At 43.6% G+C, this 21248-nt stretch overlaps 1 protein-coding gene across 5 annotated transcripts in view; it reads right to left on the reverse strand.

Moving 5' to 3' along the window:
• C3H4orf19 (chromosome 3 C4orf19 homolog) overlaps window positions 1–21248 on the reverse strand; it is a 103513-nt gene that overhangs the window by 11246 nt on the left and 71019 nt on the right. For 3 of the 5 annotated variants that reach the window (XM_060188227.1, XM_007522806.3, XM_016187996.2), the window contains one exon: window positions 7686–7735. The exons of 1 other annotated variant lie outside the window; for it this stretch is intronic. The gene's annotated coding sequence lies outside the window, so the exon portion shown is untranslated. Of the gene's footprint in view, window positions 1–7685; window positions 7736–16652; window positions 16775–21248 lie in introns of those variants that run through there. One more of the 5 variants, XM_060188228.1, reaches the window with a different exon arrangement.

Raw genomic sequence — 21248 nt, forward strand, 5'->3', positions numbered from 1 at the left:
CTCTGTTCTACCCAACAACAGCAATGGAAAAAATAGGAGCCATGGATTCGTAGGGTAGGCACTGAGCCCCAGCTATAATGCTGGAGGCAAAAAAGGTTTATTTATTTTTTTATTATTTATTTATTAATGAGAAAGGTGGGAGAAAAGAAGGAGTCAAGTGGTAGCGCAGCGGGTTAAGCGCATGCACAGGGCACACGGAGTGGCGAAATGATCTGGGTTCGAGCCCTCAGCTCCCCACCTGCAGGTAAGTCGCTTCACAGGTGGTGAAGTAGGTCTGCAGGTATCTATCTTTCTCTCCCCCTCTGTCTTCCTCTTCTCTCTCCAGTTCTCTCTGTCCTATCTAACAACGACAACATCAATAACAACAGCAATAATAACTACAACAATGAAAAACAACAAGCGCAACAAAAGGGAAAATAAATTAAAAAAAAAAAAGATAGGAGAGAGAAAGAACCAGACATCACTCTGGTACATGTGCTGCCGGGGACTGAACTCAGGACCTCATGCTTGAGAGTCCAATGCTTTATCCACTGCACCACCTACCAGACCACAAGATTTATTTATTTATTCCTCTCTCTCTCTCTCTGTGTGAGGGGGGCAAAGAGAAAGAGAGAGAATGAGAGAGAGAGCACAAGTACACTGTTCCATCTTATGTGGTGCTAGGGATGGCACTGGGGCTTCTCGAATGCAAGGAGTGAGTCCTACCCACTGAGCCACTTCCCTGGCCCTCTGAATAGTAATAATCTTAAAGGATGATAAGTGTGGCCCAGGAGTCAATACAGTGACTGGAATGCTGAATTCTGAAGCACGAGATCCTGAGTTCAATCTCCAGCGTTGTTTGTGCTAGAGTGATGCTCAGGTTGTTATTCTCCTCTCTTTCATAAGTAAGTAAATAAATTAAACAAACAAACAAACAAAAAGACAGGCACAGCTCTAAAAGACACAGGAATTAGTCTGCAAGTGTTCTATAGGCCAAATCTGGAACAGTCAAATATACCAAAAATTAAATACTAATATAAAGGACTATAATCCACTGAATAAGGCAAGGGCCTTTGAATCCACACTCATATACATTAACAAGTATATTCTGCCTTACAAGGTGAAAGCCAACTAACAAACATACGAAGAGTGATGGAACTAGAAAAGGCATCACTTGACAACCATCACCATAACTGATTCAAACACGCATCATCGGGGTATGCTGAGATTAGCGGGTGAAAGTTTGAGGTAGACAGGACATAAGAGTTTCAAAGAATCTCCCGTCCAGGAGTTTATGGGTAAAACAGCAGAGCCAACACTTCTGTAATATTGTGGGATTCTTTCCAGACCACCCCAACAAAATGAAACTGCAGTAAAGACAGTCACAATTTTGTGGGATCCACGCCATGTTTACACTATACTGCAAGTGAATGAATTGAGCGGTGTGACGTTAGATGTCAAAGCACAATGGACATACCTCATTTAAACATGACAGAGACACAGGTGAGCACCTGCTGCTGGGACAAGGGTGCACCTACAGCCTTGCTAGACCCTGGGTTGCCACATCCTTCAATTTGTAGGACACACAAAACCCGAGAAGCACTTATAAAGTGAAGCAAGGTGAAGCAAGGCGTGCCGGCACCTACCTGCACAGTGAAGAGGCCTGACCCAGGGCACCTTGAGCAAATAGCTGAAGGTGATTCCACTATGAATGAGCCCTAGGCGTGGCAGGCCTGGGAACTCACAAGGTAGCTGCGATTGTCACGCCCAGAGAAGTCCACCTGACAGCAGTAGGCAGCAAACACCGAGCCCAGAATGAAGACTGTCTGTCCTGGGTAACCCGTGGTCTCTCCTCCCCAGGAAAACAGGATGTTGTGAAAATTACAGAGTGTGGAGCTGCTTCAGGTAAAAAGAAGTAAAAAATTCTTGGCGACTCTGCGTGATCTTTCTGTTAAAGACAGACCGACATGACTGAGATCTGAGTAAGGCCTGCAGGCATATGAAATCAACCTTAGTTTCCTGATTGCAGTCACTGAGTGAGGGCATGGGGGAGAACGCCCTTGTTCTGAGGAAATACACAGTGAAGTACTTAGGAATAAAGGGACTTGGTATTTGTGTCTTATTAAAATGAGTCAGACAAGAAAACGTGTGTGTGTGCGTGCGGGCGCGTGTGTAGCCATGAAGGATAAAGTCAATGTAAATACTAGCATTTGGGGAGTGTGGTCAAAGGTAAATGGGACTTGTGAAATTTTTCCTTAAGTCCCCTATAATATCCAAAGTAAAAGTTCCTTTTGGGGGCTGAGTGGTGGTATACTTGGTAGACCACACATATTGCCATGTACAAAGAACTGGGTTCAGGGCCCCAGCCTTCATCTTCAGGGAGGGAAGTTTCATGAGCAGTGAAGCCGTGCTTCAAGCACCTCTCTCTCTCTCCCTCGTTGTCTTCCTCTTCCCTTTCAATTTCTCTCTGTCTCTATCCAATCAATCAATACATTTTTCAAAATGTTCACATATGCTGGTGGGTGTGGTAAGCTGTATCTACACAAACATGTGTAGGTGTTAAATTATACCCCTGAAATATCATAATAGTATAAACTGATGTTAAATGAGTAATAACAAAATTAAAATTCAAAGAAAGAAAGCAGGGATATCTTTTCTTTCTTTCCTTCTTCTTCTTCTTCTTTTTTTGTTTTTTTTTACCTTTTTTACCATAGCACTGATTCACTCTGGCTTATGGTAGTGTGGGAGAGTGAACCTGGGACTTCAGAGCCTCAGGCATGAGAGTCACTTTGCATAGCCATTATGCTATCTACCCCCACCGGAAAGGAGAAAATTTCAAAAGCAGACATAACTGCTTGTTCTTGGGCCAGGATCTAACACACCTATAGGAAGTGTCTGATATGAGGCTATTCTGGAAGCCCATGAGAAAGATCTTGGAAAGGAGCACATTAGTAACACATCAACTAACCTTTGTGGATTTGCCACTCTAAATATTCTGTCCTTTCTCAACATACAATAATCTCAGGCACCAGGTGTTTGAAGACAAAGATTTGGTTGTGGGCCGTGGAGGGCTGGCTCACCTAGTAGACCACATACAATACAATGCGCAAGGACCTGAGTTCAAGCCCTTGGTTCCATCTATGGGAGGGGGGAGTTGGTATACTGCACCAAAGTAAAGAATTCTGGGTCGGGGTTGGGGTGGGGAGTGTTCAGGTCCTGGAACATGATGGTGGAGAAGGATCTGTGTGGGTGGGTGGGGGTGGGGGGAGGACGGGGTTAGGGTGTTATGTGGAAAACTGAGAAATGTTACACATGTAGCAACTACTGTGTTTTACTGCGCATTGTAGTAAACCATTAATCCCCCAATAAAGAAAAAAAAAAGGTGGAAGCTTCATGAGCAGTTAAATAGTATCGCAGGTGCCTCTCTTTTGCCCGTACTTGTACCTCCTCTTTCCCTCTCAATTTCTGTCTCTATACAAAATAAATATAAATACAAAAATGCACCTTTTAACTTTTTCATTTCTCCCCTTTTTAAAAAAATATTTATGAAAAAAATTTATGTATTTATTTATTTTCCCTTTTGTTGCCCTTGTTGTTTTATTGTTGTAGTTATTGTTGTTGTTACTGATGTCGTCATTGTTGGATAGGACAGAGAGAAATAGGGAGAGGAGGGGAAGACAGAGAGGGGGAGAGAAAGACACCTGCAGACCTGCTTCACTGCCTGTGAAGTGGCTCTCCTGCAGGTGGGGGGGGGGGGCTGGATCCTTATGCTGGTCACGTGTACTTAACCCGCTGCTCAGCTCCCTTTTCCCCTTTTTTGTTGCCCTTGTTTTTTTTTTAATCTTTGTTGTGTTATTATTGTTGTTATTGATGTCGTTGTGATTGGATAGGAGAGAAATTGAGAGAGGAGGGGAAAAGAAAGATAGACACCTTTAGACCTGCTTCACCACTTGTGAAACGACCCCCCTTGCAGGTGGGGAGCTGGGGGCTCAAACTGGGATCCTTACGCGGGTCCTTCCGCTTGGCACCATGCGCGCTTAAACAGCTACTCTACCGCCCCACCCCCAATGCATCTTTTTCCTCACCCCCTATCTCTACCCTCTGAGCCATTTCCCAGTATCCCCAGGTAAACTTCATCTTCTAATCTGCAACACGAGAATGATAACAGTTCCTGCTTGTCAGGATTGCTTTCAAAACGAGATTACAAGTATGCGGTTCATTTACTGAAATCTGGCATGGTGCCAATATTTATTAATAATTACAGGAAGTTAAACATTTGCTTGTTTATTGTGCACCAATTATTTTTGGCAACTTTTATGCATTCCATAATTTCAACTTTATAACAGTTATTTAAAGTGGGAACCAGTATTTTAGAGATAGTAAATAAATATAAAAGAAACCAGTACATGGGCTGTTAATACCTACTTATGGGTTATATTATATAGCATTATATAAGTCATCTCTTATATAATGCTTATATTATTATATAACATATCCTATTATTATTATAATCTGTCATAGTAGATTATGCTTTTTTCTGAGTCCACTGGGTTACACAATAAACAATTTGTCATCCGGCTTTTGCAGACGGGAACTGGTCCTTGACTCAGGCTCTGACCGGCTTTATCATTTTTTATGATTTCATCTGGTCACCACCAGGTGGCAGTATAGGGTGGCTATTCCATTTCCAGGGAGGGACTTGTCAGGGTAAAGATCCTAGAAACAAACCCATTTGGGCACAAACTGTAGGTGCTTTGCCCTGTGGCAAAGTTAGCAAGCAGTGATGTGGCAAAGGCTACTGTCATCTTTAAGTTTTGGTAGCCATGGTAAGGCCTCTTCCAGATCTGGCTGGACCTAGTCTATGCTAGGCAGGCAGTGCAGTGTGCAGAAGTCTGGATGAGGGGAAGGGAGACTCGGGCTGGTGGCTCTTAGCAGGTGTATTTGTGGGGGCAGTCAGTCAGTGACAGTGAGATAGCTCACCTGGTCAAGAACCTGCCTGGATGGACAGACGGGGACACACACACACACTCTCTCCCTCTCTTTCTCTCTCTCTCTCTCTCCAGGATTGAGTTCATGTGGGAATACTGAGACACTATAGGGAGCTTTGGTGCTGCAGTGTCTCTCCCTCATTCTCTCTGAAAATGCTGACGCAGAGTGGCAAAGCCCTGATTATGATTTTTTTTTTTAAGTCAATGACCTGGCATCCTAAGCATGATAAATTTGGAGAGCTTAAAATGGTGTTTTGACCACTGGACCACTGGTCACTTCCATCAGGAACATCATCATAAGCCTTCTTGCGGACCTTTCCAGGGCCTTGTCCTCTCCATAAAGCAGTGATGGTAGGGACTGCTCCAGTCTCTGAAGAGAGGCTAGGTTACTGGTCCTAAAATAAGTGCAGCCTATAATGTTCCCAGCTGTGACCATGAACTGCGAGTTCAGACCAATAGGAACTTAGAGGTTACACAGGCTCTTGATATATATATGCCCTGCATTGGGTGGAGGGAGGTAAATAGTTAATTTTATTTATAGAATTTTTTTTTTTAAGAATGGGAGCTAGTCTCTGCCCTAATACAACTACCTAGCCCTTTTCTATACTCTGACACCATTTTCTCAGACAATATCTTTATCCAACTTCATGTTAGCTACCAAACTCAAGCAAAAACTACCATAGTCATGGGCCCTAGAAACATGCCTAAAATGGGCTTCCTAGCTTTCTTCCACCCTAAGATCCCTAATCTCACTTGCTCTGTTCCTACTTTTTGGTTCCTGTTCATTAACCATTTTGTCTCACTTTATATCCTGCCACCTTCCAGTCTCCAAGCTTCAGATGCTACAGTGATTCCATTTTGACTTCACTGGGCAAGACGACCTCACCAATGTGTCCTGGAATCTCACCTCTCCAGAGCCCTACCCAACGAGGGAAAAATAGAAATAGGCTGGGGGTATAGATTGACTTGCCAACAACCATGTCCAGCAGAGAAGCAATTACAGAACCCAGAACTCCTACCTTCTGCACCTCAAACACAATTTTGATCCATACTCCCAGTGGGGAAGAAGTGATAGGAAAAAGAGGATAAGAGGGCTCTAAACCCCAGCTCCATCAGGACCAGGATAGAGAGGAGGAAAAAGGGAGGGGGGCATTTGGATATAGTAATAGGGTTCTGTGTGACTTGGAGGGGAAAAGAGGGCAGGGCCTGGAAGAAAAATTGGCCAGTTATTTACAAGTGAAGACAGACAGTTGTAGAGCTGACAGTTAACCCATGTCTGTGACCTTGGGAGGCTTGGTGTGGCTTGTTATGGTGGGACTGGAGATTCAGAATTCCAGTGGTAGGGATGGCGTGGAATTATACCCCTGTTGACGTGTACTTTTGTAAATCAATATTAAACTGCTAATATAATTTAAAATAAATTAAAAATGGTGTTTTGGGCTGGTGAGGTAACTCAGTCTGTTATAGCATGGGCTTACATGCCTGAGCCTCCAGAGGCCACTGGTTCAATCTCTAGCCCCATTTTATGTCAGAGTTGAGCAGTGCCTTGGGGTTCTTCCTCTCTCCTAAGACAAATAAGTAAATAAACCTTTTTTTATAACTGGTATTCTGCATTGTTCTATTCAAGTTGGCTGTCAATGAATGATAGGGTGCAGGATATGGTCATGGAAGTGAGTAAAGTGAGAGGAGGATAATGAGAGATTAGAGACTCCAGAAGGCTTTGAACCTGTTGTAGTGGACGATCTGAAGCATCTGGAACAATAACAAGGGAAAGAGCTGATGCAGCAGCTGATATGAGCCTCAGTGGAACAGAAGGCTCTGCACAGGGGAAGCAGCTCTGCAACTCAGACTTTACAGAAGGGAACAAACATTGTCAACACCACAGCACAGAGAACAGCTTGGCTCTACTAGAAGGTGAGAGACGACAGACCACCTCTCATGCTGGCTGAAAATGGGAGATTGGACGGGCACTGGGGACACAGAGAGAAATAAAGGGAAAGAAGGCCTGTAATCCTGGGGCCTGCTTCCTACAGCTGAGAGTAGAGGGCCCAGTGGTGGTGCACCTGGTTAAGCACAAACATTGCCATGTGCAAGGACCAGGGTTTGAGCCCTCACTTCCCACCTGCAGGGGGAAAGCTTCATGAGTGGAGAAGTACTGTGGGTGTCTCTGGTCTCTGTCTCCTTTATCACTCCCCCATCTCCTCTCAGATTCTCTCAGTCCTATCAAATAAGGAGAGAAAAGGGGGGGATGAGAATATCCTGAAGAGCAAGACAACCTCTTTAGAGTTTATGACTGAGCAGGTCAAGGGTGGGGTCCAAGAAGCTGAATTTCTAACAAATTCCCGGTAAGACTAATGCTGTTGGCTCTGAGGCCAAACTTGGGAAGGCGCTGACAAAACCCCCAAATGCTTTGGGGAGTAAAGTGACTGCCAGTCTTTCAGGGTGGACTTAAGCTGGATCATGCTTTATCTCATACATTTTCAAATCTGTTAATCGCAACCAACAAAATTCAAAAGGAAATAACAGAATTCAACTCAACTCTGAGTGAGTCAGAAAGAAAGATTTTGGGGGATTGCTCTGTCCACTGGTTGTAATATTTTAGGTAATAAAAACTGTAGTAAGTGACTGGGTAACAGAAACTTAAATGGAAAGTGGAAATAGAAGCGCGCCCCCCCCCCAAAAAAAACATTAAACAAAAAGAAAAGGAAAACAGCTCACCTGTTGTGGAGATTGCCCATTAGTTTTCTCCAGAAGTTTAGCTGCTCTTCCTACAACAAAGAGAGGGAACATGAGGCTTGTTGTGTTGCTTGCTTTCACAGTCAAGCTGCATCTCAAAAGTGACAGCAGAAAGCATGTGACACCCCCTTCAGGCAGTGATGGAGGGGGACTGAGTTCCTGCCTGGAACAGTTGTGCTTTGAAAAAGCGTCAGGCCTGAGTTGGCAGCTCAGCAGTGGCCACCTAGCAGTAAGCGAATGAGATACCCCAAAGTTCAGTGCTTCATCTATAGACTATATTATGGTAGTAAGACTGAAATGGCAAAACATGTAAGCTATTTATCACATGCCAGGCATGTTGGACTTGTTCAATAATTATAAGCTAGTGGTGGTATTTATTACTGCTTGGCCCCCACATAGAACATATTCATTGCCTCTTTTTTTTTTTTTTTCGGACACGTAAAGTTTCAACTGAGCAAGAGGAAAAAAAAAGTCAAGGAATGTGACAGTGATGTTCTAGTTCTCTCTCCTTTCCTGATCTCATAAATAAATAAAAATCAGATTTATTTTGCTTCTCTCCTGTGAGTTTTGAGTGGGGAAGGGGACGGTGGGGAGTGGGGGTGAATTGAGAGAGAGAAGCCAGGGCACCACTCCAGTACTTGCAGTGCTGGGGATCAAACTGGAGCCTCAGGCATGCAAGTCCTGTGCTCTTCCACTTGAACTATTGCTTCAGTTGCTCAATCAGAGTTCTAGTGAGTATATATTCCATTTCAGTAAAATGCATGATCTAGCAATAAGTTTGGTCTACCATGAAAATGATGTATAGATGCTGAACATGTAAAACAAGTGTTCAGGTTTTTGCCAAATTCTCTGTGATTATTAGAATAACTATTTATATACAGACATATCTTTTTTTGAGACATGGTCTTATGTGACTCCCAAGTAAATGACACTTAAAAAATTTTTTTTTATTGGGGAATTAATATTTTACATTCAACAGTAAGTACAATAGTTTGTACATGCATAACATTCCCCAGTTTCCCATATAACAATACAACCCCCACTAGGTTCTCTGTCATCCTTCTTGGACCTGTATTCTCCCCACCCACCCTAAATGACACTTTTTTAATCAGCACTTTGTGCACATTTGACTTCACCACTCTAAGCTACTTTTTCATCCAGAGATAGAGACAGAGAGAGACAGAAAGAGGGAAAAACACCACAGCACCAGAGTTTCTCCTATCACTGTGGTACCGTTTGTTCACGTGGTACTAGATTTAGAACCTGCTTTGCCTTTCAGACCTAAAAGTTATCCATTAAGCACTCAAGACCTGCCACAGTCTGCTACCAAGGCCCTCAGCAGGTCACTTGGAAGCTTCCTCAGCATACTTCCAGTCAATCTGGACTTTGTGCTATTTTCCAAACATGCCTCCATTCTCCTGTTTCCACACCCTTGCATATTCGATTCCTCCCTGTCGGCCTGTCTCCCTGCCCAGTGACAGTTTGCAAAAATGCTTTTGGTCCTCCCAGACTCATTTCACAATAGACTCCCTCTGTAAAGATTAAATAATATAATAATAGTAATGACCCTAAGTAGAGGTAATTACTTCATACTTTTTGCTGCTATAGAATCTCTAGCTTCCTGGAATACTCTGGCACACTTGCGTGGGGGAGGGGAATGGTGAGAAGTCATTTATATGTGTTCCCTTCACCAGCCTTCGGACTCCTAGCAGAGTGGGGTGACAGCATCATCAGTGTTTATTTACATGTTGTATCTCACACAGAGGAGAAACAGTACACAGAGTGTATCTGAAACGTCAGGATGGAAGTGACTGGGGTCCTAGGAAACCGGAGGTGTACACAGTCTTGTGTCGGGACTACATTCACAGAGGGGAGGGTGAGAAGGGGGGATGTGAGAGAATACTGAACTGAAGTGTCTGCTGGACTCTCTCTGAAAGAAAGAAAAATATCACAGAGGGAGAGTTTGAGGTCCACTCCATGTGGGCCACCCTCCATAAGTGTGTAGAACACTGAACCAATAAAAAAGGGAAGCTTCACAAATGGTAAATCAGTGCTGTAGGTATCTCTCTTCCTTCTCTCTCTCTCATTTACCCACTTCCTGGCTCAATTTCTCTGTCTTGATAAAAATAAGAGGAAAAGGGAGTCCGCTGGTAGTGCAGCGTGTTAAGTGCACATGGCGCGAAGTGCAAGGACCGGCTTAAGGATCCCGGCTCAAGCCCCCCCCCCCCTCCGGCTCCCCACCTGCAGGGGAGTAAGCAGGTCTGCAGGTGCCTATCTTTCTCTTCCCCTCTGTCTTCCCCTCTGTCTTCCCCTCTCCATTTCTCTCTATCGTATCTAACAACGACGACATCAATAACAACAACAAGAATAACTACAACAACAATAAAAAAACAACAAGGGCAACAAAAGGGAAAATAAATACATAAATAAATATAAAAAATTTTTTAAAAAGAGAGAAGAAAAGGTAAGACATAAGAAAAGAATAAAGGAGTGGTCCAGGAGGTGATGCAGTGGATAAAACATTGAACTCTCAACCATGAGGTCCCGAGTTCAATCCCCTGGAAGCACATGTACCAGAGTGATATCTTTGTTTTTTTCCTCTCTCTCTCTCTCCTCCTACCTTTCTAATAAATAAATAAATTCTTTTAAAAAAAGTAAAAGAAAGGAAGAAAGAAAAGAAAAAAGGAGCCATTTGTTACCTCCTGAGAAAGCTATGTAGGAAATGTTATCATTCTCTACCTGGCCAACTGTGAAAAGCATTTGCCTAGCTAGAATAAATACTAGATAACCATCTTAACTAAAACCAGAGGGGGATGGTTCAGTGGGTTACTGGAATACTCCTTATGTGTGACAAAGCAGGGTGTAAAAAACTAAATCATCAGGATGCCTGTGTCCTACCGAGGATCGAGGATCGAACCCTCCAGACACCACATGTAGCACTATGGCGCTGGGAGTGCAGTGATTTCATTTCATCTTTCCATTTCCTTGAAAGCATTGATCTGCGGTGGTGAAGCACCAGTGACTATAAGAGAGAGAGAGAGAAAGAAATCGAGAGAGAGGACAAAAGAAGAAAAGCACTGAATCACTTTCTTCCATCATGGATTATTTAAAACTGGGTGGGGGATCAAGAAGTGACAATGGAAACATTTTTCAGTGAAAAATAAAAGGAAATAATCAGCTACAGATAAAAAAAAAATTTCCTTGACTGGCAAGATAGTTCATTTGGGTAGTGTGCTTGCTTTGTCAAAGGTACAACCCAGATTTGAGCTTTGGCCTCCACTGTAATGAGGAAAGCTTTCATGCTCTGCTGTCTTTCTCTATGTATTTGTTTGTTTATATCACCACTATGGTTATTGCTGGAGCTTTCTGCCTGCACAATAAATCCACAGTTCCCAGTGGCCATTTCTTCCTTTTTTTCTTTTTCTCCTTCTTCTTCTTCTTCTTCCTCTTCTTCTTCTTCTTCTTCTTCTTTTTCTTCTTCTTCTTCTTCTTCTTCTTCTTCTTCTTCTTCTTCTCCTCCTCCTCCTCCTCCTCCTCCTCCTCCTCCTCCTCCTCCTCCTCCTCCTCCTCCTCCTTCTCCTTCTTCTTCTTCTTCTTCTCCTTTTTAACTTGAAGGACAGAGAGAAATTAAAAGGAGGAAGAGAGAGATATCAAGCTTCTTCCCTTGCAGGTGTGGACACCTGGGGCTTGAACCCAGGTCACTGCACATAGCAATGTGTGTGCTCAACCAGGTGTGCCACCACTTGGCCCTATCTCTGTTTTGTTTTGTTTTATTTTCTATCTGAAAAAGTCAGCCTGGAGAGTGGTGAAGTCCCAGTGAAAACTAAAAACAAACAAACAAACAAAAGCAAAAAGATTTCCTTTGAAAAAAGAAGAATGTGTTACCAAGCGAGGCGTGTGAGCCCAGGTAGTCACAGAAGTCATCAGGAAAGGCAATCTAGATGCCAGTGAGTAACAGCCATGATGTTGAAAAATCTAACTCATGCCCATTAACTCCCTGACACTGAGGACTGTGGAACCAGGCTGTGTGTTAATAGATGATCATAGCAGGAAGAATAAGCCCACAAAGTGTATAACCTAGTGAGGTGAGCAAAGCATAAGCAAATAAGTATGCTCCAGTGATACAAGAGCACTGACAGGCAAAGTATCATGAAAATGGGAGGACCAACACTCAGTCCTTCATAGTCTAGAACTACACAGAAGTCAGCACAGTCACTACTAGCCAGGGATGGCTATTAACATTTAAAGGACTTCAAATTCAATGCACTGAATGTTCAGTTCCTGGGTGGCACCAGCCAGTAATTTTTTTCCAAAAGTCACATGTGGCTTGGTGGGTATTGTTAGAAAGATAAACTGAGATATTGCATAGGTGCAAAGTCTCAGAAAAGTCTTAGTTAGAGAAAAAAAAATGTGTGTGTGTATGTGTGTGGGGGGTATTGTTTGAGCAAACATCCATTTGAATGGAGTAGCACCAAATAAAACAAGAAGTGGTTATGCACTCCCTCCACCTAGAGGACTCAGGAGAAGACTTCCAAAGACAAAGTGGGGAAGTCAAGAAAGGCAATTATTTGACTAGCTGAAGCTGAAGGTCTAGTTGACTGTGGTTGTTGTCTTCAGTATTTTCATTTTGTCACCATGGGGTTGGTTTATGTTGGTAGGACACCATGGCCTTAGAGTCAAGTCAGCTTAAAGGTCCCCTGTTTTAGGCAGGGGGCGTGAATTGACCTGCCAATGCCTATGTCCAGTGGAGATACAATTGCAGAAGCCAGAACTCCCACCTTCTGCACCCCAAAATAATTTTGTTCCATACTCGCAGCGGGGGAGAAATGTTAGGAGAAGATGACCAGAGGGCTCTGAACCCCAATTCCATTAGGACCTGGAGAGAGAAAAGGGAAAAAAGAGCACTCAGAAGTAGAAGTAGATGGAGGTATGACTTAGAAAGGAAGAGACACTAGGACCATAGAAATAAAAAAAGGACAAGGGGGTTGGGTGGTGGCTCATCTGGTTAAGTGCACAAAGTATGAAGTACAAAGACTCATTCAAGGATCCGGGTTCAAGCCCCCAGCTCCTCCCCATCTGCGGTGGGGGGAGGAACGCTTCACGTGTGGTTAAACAGGTCTGCAGGTGTCTATTTTTCTCCCTATCTCCCTCTCCTCTCTCAATTTCTCACTGTCCAGTAAAATGGAGAAAAATGGCCACCAGCAGCAGTGGATTTGTAGTGTTGGCACCAAGCCTCCCAGCTAACCCTGGAGGCAAAAGAAAAGGACAAAAATATATACATAAATATAGATAGTAGTTATAGAAAAAATAGTCAATCCATCCCTGTGACCTTGAGAGAACTACTGTAGTTTCCAATGAAGGGAATGGGGACAAAGAGCTTGGTGGTGGGAATTATACTCCTGTTATCTTATAATTTTGCAAAACGACATTAAATCACTAGTAAAAACTGTCTCCTGTTTTAACTAACACTACATTACAGACAGTGCAGACCTGGGAACTTTAACTCTCCTGAATGACACTGCTCTAAAACTGGGACTTCTTCAACTGATACAAGCTTGTAAGACCTGAGAAAGCACCACATTCCACGGGTCTATTAGTAAACATGGCCTTGCAGAGCTTGATATTTAACCAGCTAAGTTGGCTGCACTCCGATGGAATTTTTACTCTGTTAGCAATTTAGTTTTCAAATAGAATCTCTCTCTCTGAGGAAAGGTGATTTTTGATATCTCATCCAGTTTCACCACCTAGATGTTGAAAGCAAACATCACTGATGACCTTTCCTCCAGAGAACTCCAAAATCCTGAGTTTAAATTTTAGCTCCAGGAGGTGGTGTGGTGGTGCACAGCTTGAGTGCACACGTTACCATGAGCAAGGACCCAGGTTTGAGTCCCCACTCCCCAGCTGCAAGGGGGGGGGGGACGCTTCACATGTGGTGTTGATCTTTCTTCTTTCTCCCTCTTGTTCTTCTTCTCCCCTCTCAATTTCTCTCTGTTCTACCAAGTAAAATAGAAAAAGAAAAAGAAAGAAAGAAAGAAAAGAAAAAGGAACGGGGAAAAAAATGCCTCATAGGATTAGAAGTGCTGGCAGTGAGCTCCATTGATAACCCTGGTGGCAATAAAAACAAACAAACAAATAAAACCATTTAGTTGTGTGGCCTCAAGCAAATGTCTCAGTCTCTGGACTTTTGTTATAGATGTCAACTGCACAGATAAAGTGGGAATCTGGATAAGCAGGTGGCAGAAGCACAAAAGTAGTAGCTATTGTTGTTCTGGGCTCTAACACTCCAGAGGTGGGCTGGTGACAGCTGAAGGAGAAGAGGGCTGCTCTCTCCTCTCCTGTCCTCACTCACCTCTTTTCTCATCACTACTCTTTTAGTAAACCCAAGCATATACCTTGGCTAGAAACTTAAGTACCTATAAGAGGAAGGAGAATTTCTGACTAAAGAAGAAAAAGCAACATGGGAAAAGACCCCCCCCCAAAAAAAAAGTCTAGTAGGAAGATGGCTGGTGGGAGAGGTTGCAAAGCAGGCATGGCGTAACATTAGCCCAAAAGGATAGGGTGGGCATAGGCAGGGAGGGGGTGTGAAGGGCACACTGAGCGTCCAACTTGGTGGTGAGATCCTTGGGTTGTAATAATGGGGTGGGGGACGGCATGTTGGACTCTGGTGAGCCAAGACTACTGGCAGTTGAGGTGAATTTGAGCTTTATTTTGTGTTATCTGTATTTACTCCAGAGTGAGTGAGAGTCTATCTCTGTCACCTTCTTTAACTTCCACTAGAAGGAAAAAAAAAGACAAACACAAAAAAACAGTTTCTTTCCCAGTGGAGTTAAAGTCTAAATATGGTAAGCCAGAGTTGGCATGAATAGTGGTTGCATGAATGAACTTTCCCTTGTACTTTGTAAATGCATTCAGGATTGTTGGGGGTGGTGGTGGTAGTGTGTCTTTCATGGGCTTCCCCCACCCCCGCCCCTAAGGAAGGCCAACATCTGAATAGAAAGAAAAGCTCTCCAGCTGGGATCCTTTCTCCGAACAAGCTTTGCAACATCTTCCTTGGAGACGATTCAGCTGGGGGCCTTTGCTCTATTCCAGGAGGAATTCCTGCCTCCTCACACAGCAGCCCCTTTGTTGTCAGAGGCTATGAGAAGTTAACCACTACTTCGCACAAGGAAATAACTTTTCCTTGTGTGAAGTGATGATCAAAGAAGAATGCCATTGAAACCGAGGGAAACAAAACCGTGATTTATATCTGGAAACTTCCCAGCAAAAGAAGACCCTAGTTACTCCAGCAGAAGACAGACATCTGAGGTACAAAGTGAAAAATTCACTCTCCTGCTGATGGATTTAAATCTTAGTCCTTGATAAGTGCCCAGTGTGAAGTGTTTTTCTGAAGGATAAAAATGTTCATTTTCTTTTCATCTCTTCTGTTCACAAACATTTCTAAATGTCTGAAAGTGGTTAACAACCTACTTCATGAAATAGTACATATATTTCTCCATGTTCATATATATATAACATATATATAACATATATAACATATATATAACATATATATAACACATATATAAAATGCACGTATAGAAAATAGGATCATTTACATGTACACACATGTACATATAAGTACACAAAGTTTCAGGAAAGAGTGGAGAAGAGGTTATCCATAACCTAACCTTGTGTTAGGTGTTTCATTTCCCCCACATCTTTGTTTACATTCATCTGTGGCAATCTTGCACAAAAGCCCCTCCCACTTTTTTTTTTAAAACTTAGTTGTTCCTATGACAACATTAAAAATGGCTGCAAGTACTCCAGGAGTGACCCTCTGCTAGTTAATGAACTTTTTTTTCCTTCTTTCTCTTCTAACCTTTGTCAAACTTGCCAGTTTTTTGTTTTCTTTTTCTGGTTAAGGCACTTTCCTTGCAGCTTCCAGGTTGTAAGTCTATGATTCTGACTTAACATCACATAACTGGAATGTGGGGGATGGTTTTGATTTTCTTAAGCTTTCTCACTTTTTAAGTGTCTGTCATTGTCCTCCTCCTTCTTAGGTGATTTATAAATGAGAGGGAGAGGATAAGCATTACTCTTGGCTCAAATGATGCTGGCGATCAAACTAGGGACCTCATGCATGAAGGTCCAATGCTTTATCCACTATGCCACTTCCTGGGTCACTTAGTTTTCTTCTAACAGGAATTAAAAATAACTTGTAAGAGGAAACAGGAAAGTAGAGACAACCTGAAGGCAAGTTTCTCTGTCTCAGATGAGGAAAAGCTGGTCTGCCTGGGGCCACTCCTACTCAAACTCACAACTAGGTGAGAAAGCAACCAACCAGCCCGAGGTTAAAAACCCAAAGTAACAGACCCCATGGAGAGAGAGACTAAGAGGTAGAGATGAAAGCAGTGCACAGCTCTGACATGTGCAGAGCTGGGGGTAGAACCCAGGCCCTCAGTCTGAAGTCTTATATTCTCTTACACACACACACACACACACACACACACACACACACACACACACACACACACGCACACACACACATTTTGCAACCAGGGGTGGTGGCGGTGGGAAGATCTCAGACACACTTTGGTGTTTACTTTTTCTATTCAGATACAGAGACAGAAAGGTACCATATCACCAGAGCTTCCCTCACATAGTGATGATACTCTCTTGTGGTGTTGGGACTTGAACCTGAGGGGTAGGAAGCATGCATTGCAAGGTATGCACCCTGCTGTGTCAGCTGACTCCCTCTGCAGACCTGAATGTTTCACTGCTACCAAGTTCATCCTTTTTTGATCTCTCTTTGCAGCACACGGTTTTCCCAGACGGAATCAGTGCAATGTGTGTCTCTTTGTTATAAAACATAAAATAGCGGGTTGGGCGGTAGCGCAGCGGGTTAAGTGCCTGTGGCGCAAAGCGCAGGGACCAGCATAGAGATCATGGTTTGAGCCCCTGGCTCCCCACCTGCAGGGGAGTCTCTTCACAGGAAGTGAAGCAGGTCTGCGGGTGTCTGTCTTTCTCTCCCCTTTTCTGTCTTCTCTTCCTCTCTCGGTTTCTCTCTGTCCTATCCAGTAGCGAACGACATCAACAATGGCAATGGTGACCACGCACAGCAAGGCTGCAACAACAAGGGCAACAAAAGGGGGGAAAAATGGTCTCCAGGAGCAGTGGATTCATGGTGCAGGCACTGAGCCTCAGCAATAACCCTGGGGGCAAAATAAAATAAAATAAAATAAAATATAGGGGGCAGGCAGTAGTAGCACACCAGGTTAAATGCACATAGTATGAAGCTCAAGGACCTGTGCAAGGATCCCAGTTCGAGCCCCCAGTTCCCCACCTTCAAGGGGATCTCTTCATAAGCAATGAAGCAGGTCTGCAGGTGTCTTTCTCTCCTCCTCTCTGCCTTCTCCTCTCTCAATTTCTCTCTGTCCTATCCAATAACAACAGCAGCAGCAACAACAGTAACAGCAATAACAACAATGAAAAAAAGATGGCCGCCAGGAGCAGTACAGACATTGAGTCCCAGGATAACCCTGGAGGCAAAAAATAAATAAGCAAACAAACAAGCATAAAATACAGCAAGTACTCATAGTATTGATATATCTTCAAGGATTTACTTAGGGGGTCAGGAGGTAGCACACTGGGTTAAGTGCACAAGGTGCCAAGTGCAGGGACCGGCTCAAGGATCCTACCCCACCTGCGGGGGGGGGGGGGTAGTCGCTTCACAGGTAGTAAAGCAGGTCTGCAGGTGTCTATCTTTCTCTCTCCCTGTCTTCTCCTCCTCTCTTGATTTCTCTCTGTCCTATCCAACAACAACAGCAATGGCAACAATAACAACAGCAACAACAAGGGCAACAAAATGGGAAAAATGGCTTCCAGGTGTAGTGGATTTGCAGTGCAGGCACTGAGCCCCAGCAATGACCCTGGAGGCAATATATATATATATTTACTTATTAAGAGAGTGAGCAAGAGACCTGAGAGCATTGCTCAGCTCTAGGATAAAGTGGTGCCAGAGAATGAACCTGTCTGTGGCCACTGGGATTTCAGGCTTCCAAGTTTTTTGCTCTAGCAGGTGAGCTATTTTGCCTGGCCTATGGTATTTGCATTATAAATGATGTTTATATCTGTAGAATAGGAAAATTTTATCACTTTCAGGTGTGTGGGCAATTTTACATTCAAAATACTCTCTATTTTCTACAACTGTTTTGTCATAACTTTGCTGTTTTTAAATAGTAAGAACTTCAAAACACCAAGAGATGAAGCCAGGCCTCCTTTAGCCTCTCAGAGATCATATCTGATCCTGTGGTTGTTCTAGGAAAAACAGGTCATATGTTCACCATATATTCCTTTTTTTTTTAAAGCTAGAGACGGAGAGAGTGAGAAAGACTGTAGAAATAAAGCTTCCTTCAAGGTAGTGGGACCCCGGCTTGAACCTGGGTCTTACACAGGGCAAAGAAACACACTATTGAAATGAACTAGTTCACTGGCAGAAATTTCATTTATCAAGGGTGGGGGGAGGGGGTGGCTGGGGTTATGCAAAAGTAATGTTTATGCAGAAGATTTTCACGCCTGAGGCTCTGAGGTCCCAGGTTCAATCCTCAGCACCACCTACCATAAGCCAGTGCTGAGCAGTGCTCTGGTCTCTCTGTATGACATATATATCACACACACACACACACACACACACACACACACCACAACCACCAGCAGCTATGTTTATGATGCCACTGTCCTGTCCTTCTATTTCTGAGTCTTTCCCTTCTCATGTGAGTAGCAAGGACCTTGCTTCTGTGAACCCAATGCTCTACCCCAGAGCTGCCCAGACACCCACAAATGACAGGCAGCTCATGTATTTACAGGAGAAACCTGAGCATGTCAATTAAGTTGGCCCTGGCTACATTTCACCCATCCTGCTGTGAGATTTGCAAAGTGTCTTGACACCCAATCGCAGAAGCCATCAGTTTTAGGTGGTAAGAAAAACCAAAGGACTACTAAACTGCCATGGATGAAGATGAAAGTTGGCATATGTAGGTGAGGAGACTCTGAGGGGAAAAAAAAAATCAAATTTTTTACTTGCATATGTTCCAGACTGGGAACAGAATGCTATGTGAGCAGCAGCTGAGTGATTGTCAACACTATTTGGGATAAGCCACGAAACCACACTGCTGCCCTTGTAGAAATCTTGCACTGGCCATCTTTACTTATTTTATTATTTAATATTTTATTTTTATTAGACAGAGACAGAGAAATCAATAGGGGATGGGAGATGGGGGGAGAGAGATACTGCTTGTGAAGCACCCCCCTCAGATGGGGATGGGTGGGGGCTTGCACCCCTGCTATTTTTTTAAAATATTTATTCTCTTTTGTTGCCCTTGTTGTTTTATTGTTGTAGTTATTATTGTTGTTGTTATCGAGTCATCGTTGTTGGATAGGACAGAGAGAAATGGAGAGAGGAGGGGAAGACAGAGAGGGGGAGAGACAGACACCTGCAGACCTGCTTCACTGCTTGTGAAGCGACTCCCCTGCAGGTGGGGAGCCGGGGGCTCAAACTGGGATCCTTACACCAGACCTTGCACTTTGTGCCACCTGCGCTTAATCCACTGCGCTACCTCCCGACTCCCCCCTGCTATTTATTTTTATATGTTTATTTTGATGAGAGAGACCAAAGTACCAGTTTTCCATTATGATGTTTTATTTGTCTTTAGTCTTCTTGCTTTTATGTTGTACCATGAAGCAAATGCAGGGCCTCTCTCTGGCCCATATCATATTTTCTTTTTCTTTTGTAAATAAAATTTATTGAAAATATAGCTCAGCCCAGTCATTTACGTGGTTCTATGACTGTTTTTGTGCTGAGTACCATCCAGCTGAGCAGTTATGACAGATAACAGGACCTGCAAAGTGTAAATAACTGCCACCTGGCCCTCTACAGAGAAAGTGCTCACTCCAGCACTACTCGATAAACAGAGTCTATGAGGTGTGAGACCAAAGCAGGCCAGCGACTGGCCATATGAGTGAACTTTGAAGTGGGTCTTTGGAGACTTGCTATCAGGTACCTGTGTGAGATTGGGAAGAGTCTCCAACTCCAGCCCAAACTGGCAAGGACGTGGCTCTGGACAACAACTGGACCACTACCTCCTGAGAGAGTCTGAGTCAAAGCTACCCCATCACGTTCCCAACCCACAGAAATTGTGTTTGATTTAAGTTGCTACATTCTAGGATAATTTCTTATGCAGCAAAAGATAGCTAATACAACTGCACACCATTAGCTGGGCTCTTACCCTGTTCAGGCCAGTGAAATTCTGCCTCCCAGGTTCAAGTCACACTGTCACAACTGAGGCCTTGCCTAGACTCACATCTCTTCTTAACCCCAATTAACATTTGATTCTTTTCTTTTCTTTCCTTTTATGTTGTATTGTGCTTCAATTTATTGCATGGTGGTTTTTTTTTAAAATATATTTTATATGATATAGACAGAGAAATAGAGAGGGAAGGAGAACATAGAGACACCTAAAACACTGTTTCATTATTTGCAAAGCTTTCCCCCTTCAGGTGGGGCCTGGGGCTTGAACCTGGTTCATTGTGCATTGTAACACGTGCACTTAACCAGGTGTGCCACCACCTAGCCCCAGCCACAAAGTGTTTTTCTTTAGTTCACTTAATGGGAGCGCGTGCGGGGGGGGGGGGGGGGATCATGGTTTGTAAGACAGTCACCACATAGACTCTGTTTTGTATCTTCCAGTGTGTGTGTACCACACCCACCACCCACTGACAGCCTCCTTAAGCACAGTGGCCTGGAATTCCAACCCCCTTCCCAATCAGGGTTTCAGCTGTGGTCAAAAAAGAACAGACCCGCAGGACCTTCCCAGACATACATCTTGTGATGTAAACATCCTGACGTTTTCATCAGTGCTGTGCATTCCCCCTCTAGGAAAAGCACTAGTTACTCGATCAGACTGTGGTCAAAGACCTTGGAATTCAATAGTCTGCTAGGTAGCCTGAGCAGAAGCACAGTGGACGAAGCTCTGGACTCCCTCAGGCATGAGCTTGACTGGGGGCACTGTGTGTGCTAGAGTGATGCTCTACTTCTTGTTCTCCTTCACACACTCTCATTGGGGAAACAGTGATTTACAGGGCAGTTGTTGACACAAGTACATTCTCTGGTCTCCCCACGGCAGGTGTCTGTGCACCATTCTTACCACTCACCCACATCTTTCTTCACCATCACGTACTAGGTACCCACATCCTCCCCTATGTTTAACTTACACTGACATTTTGTTCCTCATCATATTCTTAAGCTTAGCCAAGCAACAAGGCACTACAATGGGTCCAGATTTATAGCATTTGCTAATTTCCACAGAGCCAATGTTTCTGTCATGGTTAATTTTAAGCTAGCATGTGAAGTCCCTGAACACAAAGTTGGAAAGTGAGGTACAGTTTTACAGCATAACACACCACCAAATTTCAGTGACACAACTACAACAGCTGTCAACATCCCCTGGAAACACACACACACACACACACACACACACACACACACACACACACACACAGTTCAAGAAA

Source organism: Erinaceus europaeus, chromosome 3 (assembly GCF_950295315.1).
Source record: "Erinaceus europaeus chromosome 3, mEriEur2.1, whole genome shotgun sequence".
NCBI lineage: Eukaryota > Metazoa > Chordata > Mammalia > Eulipotyphla > Erinaceidae > Erinaceus > Erinaceus europaeus.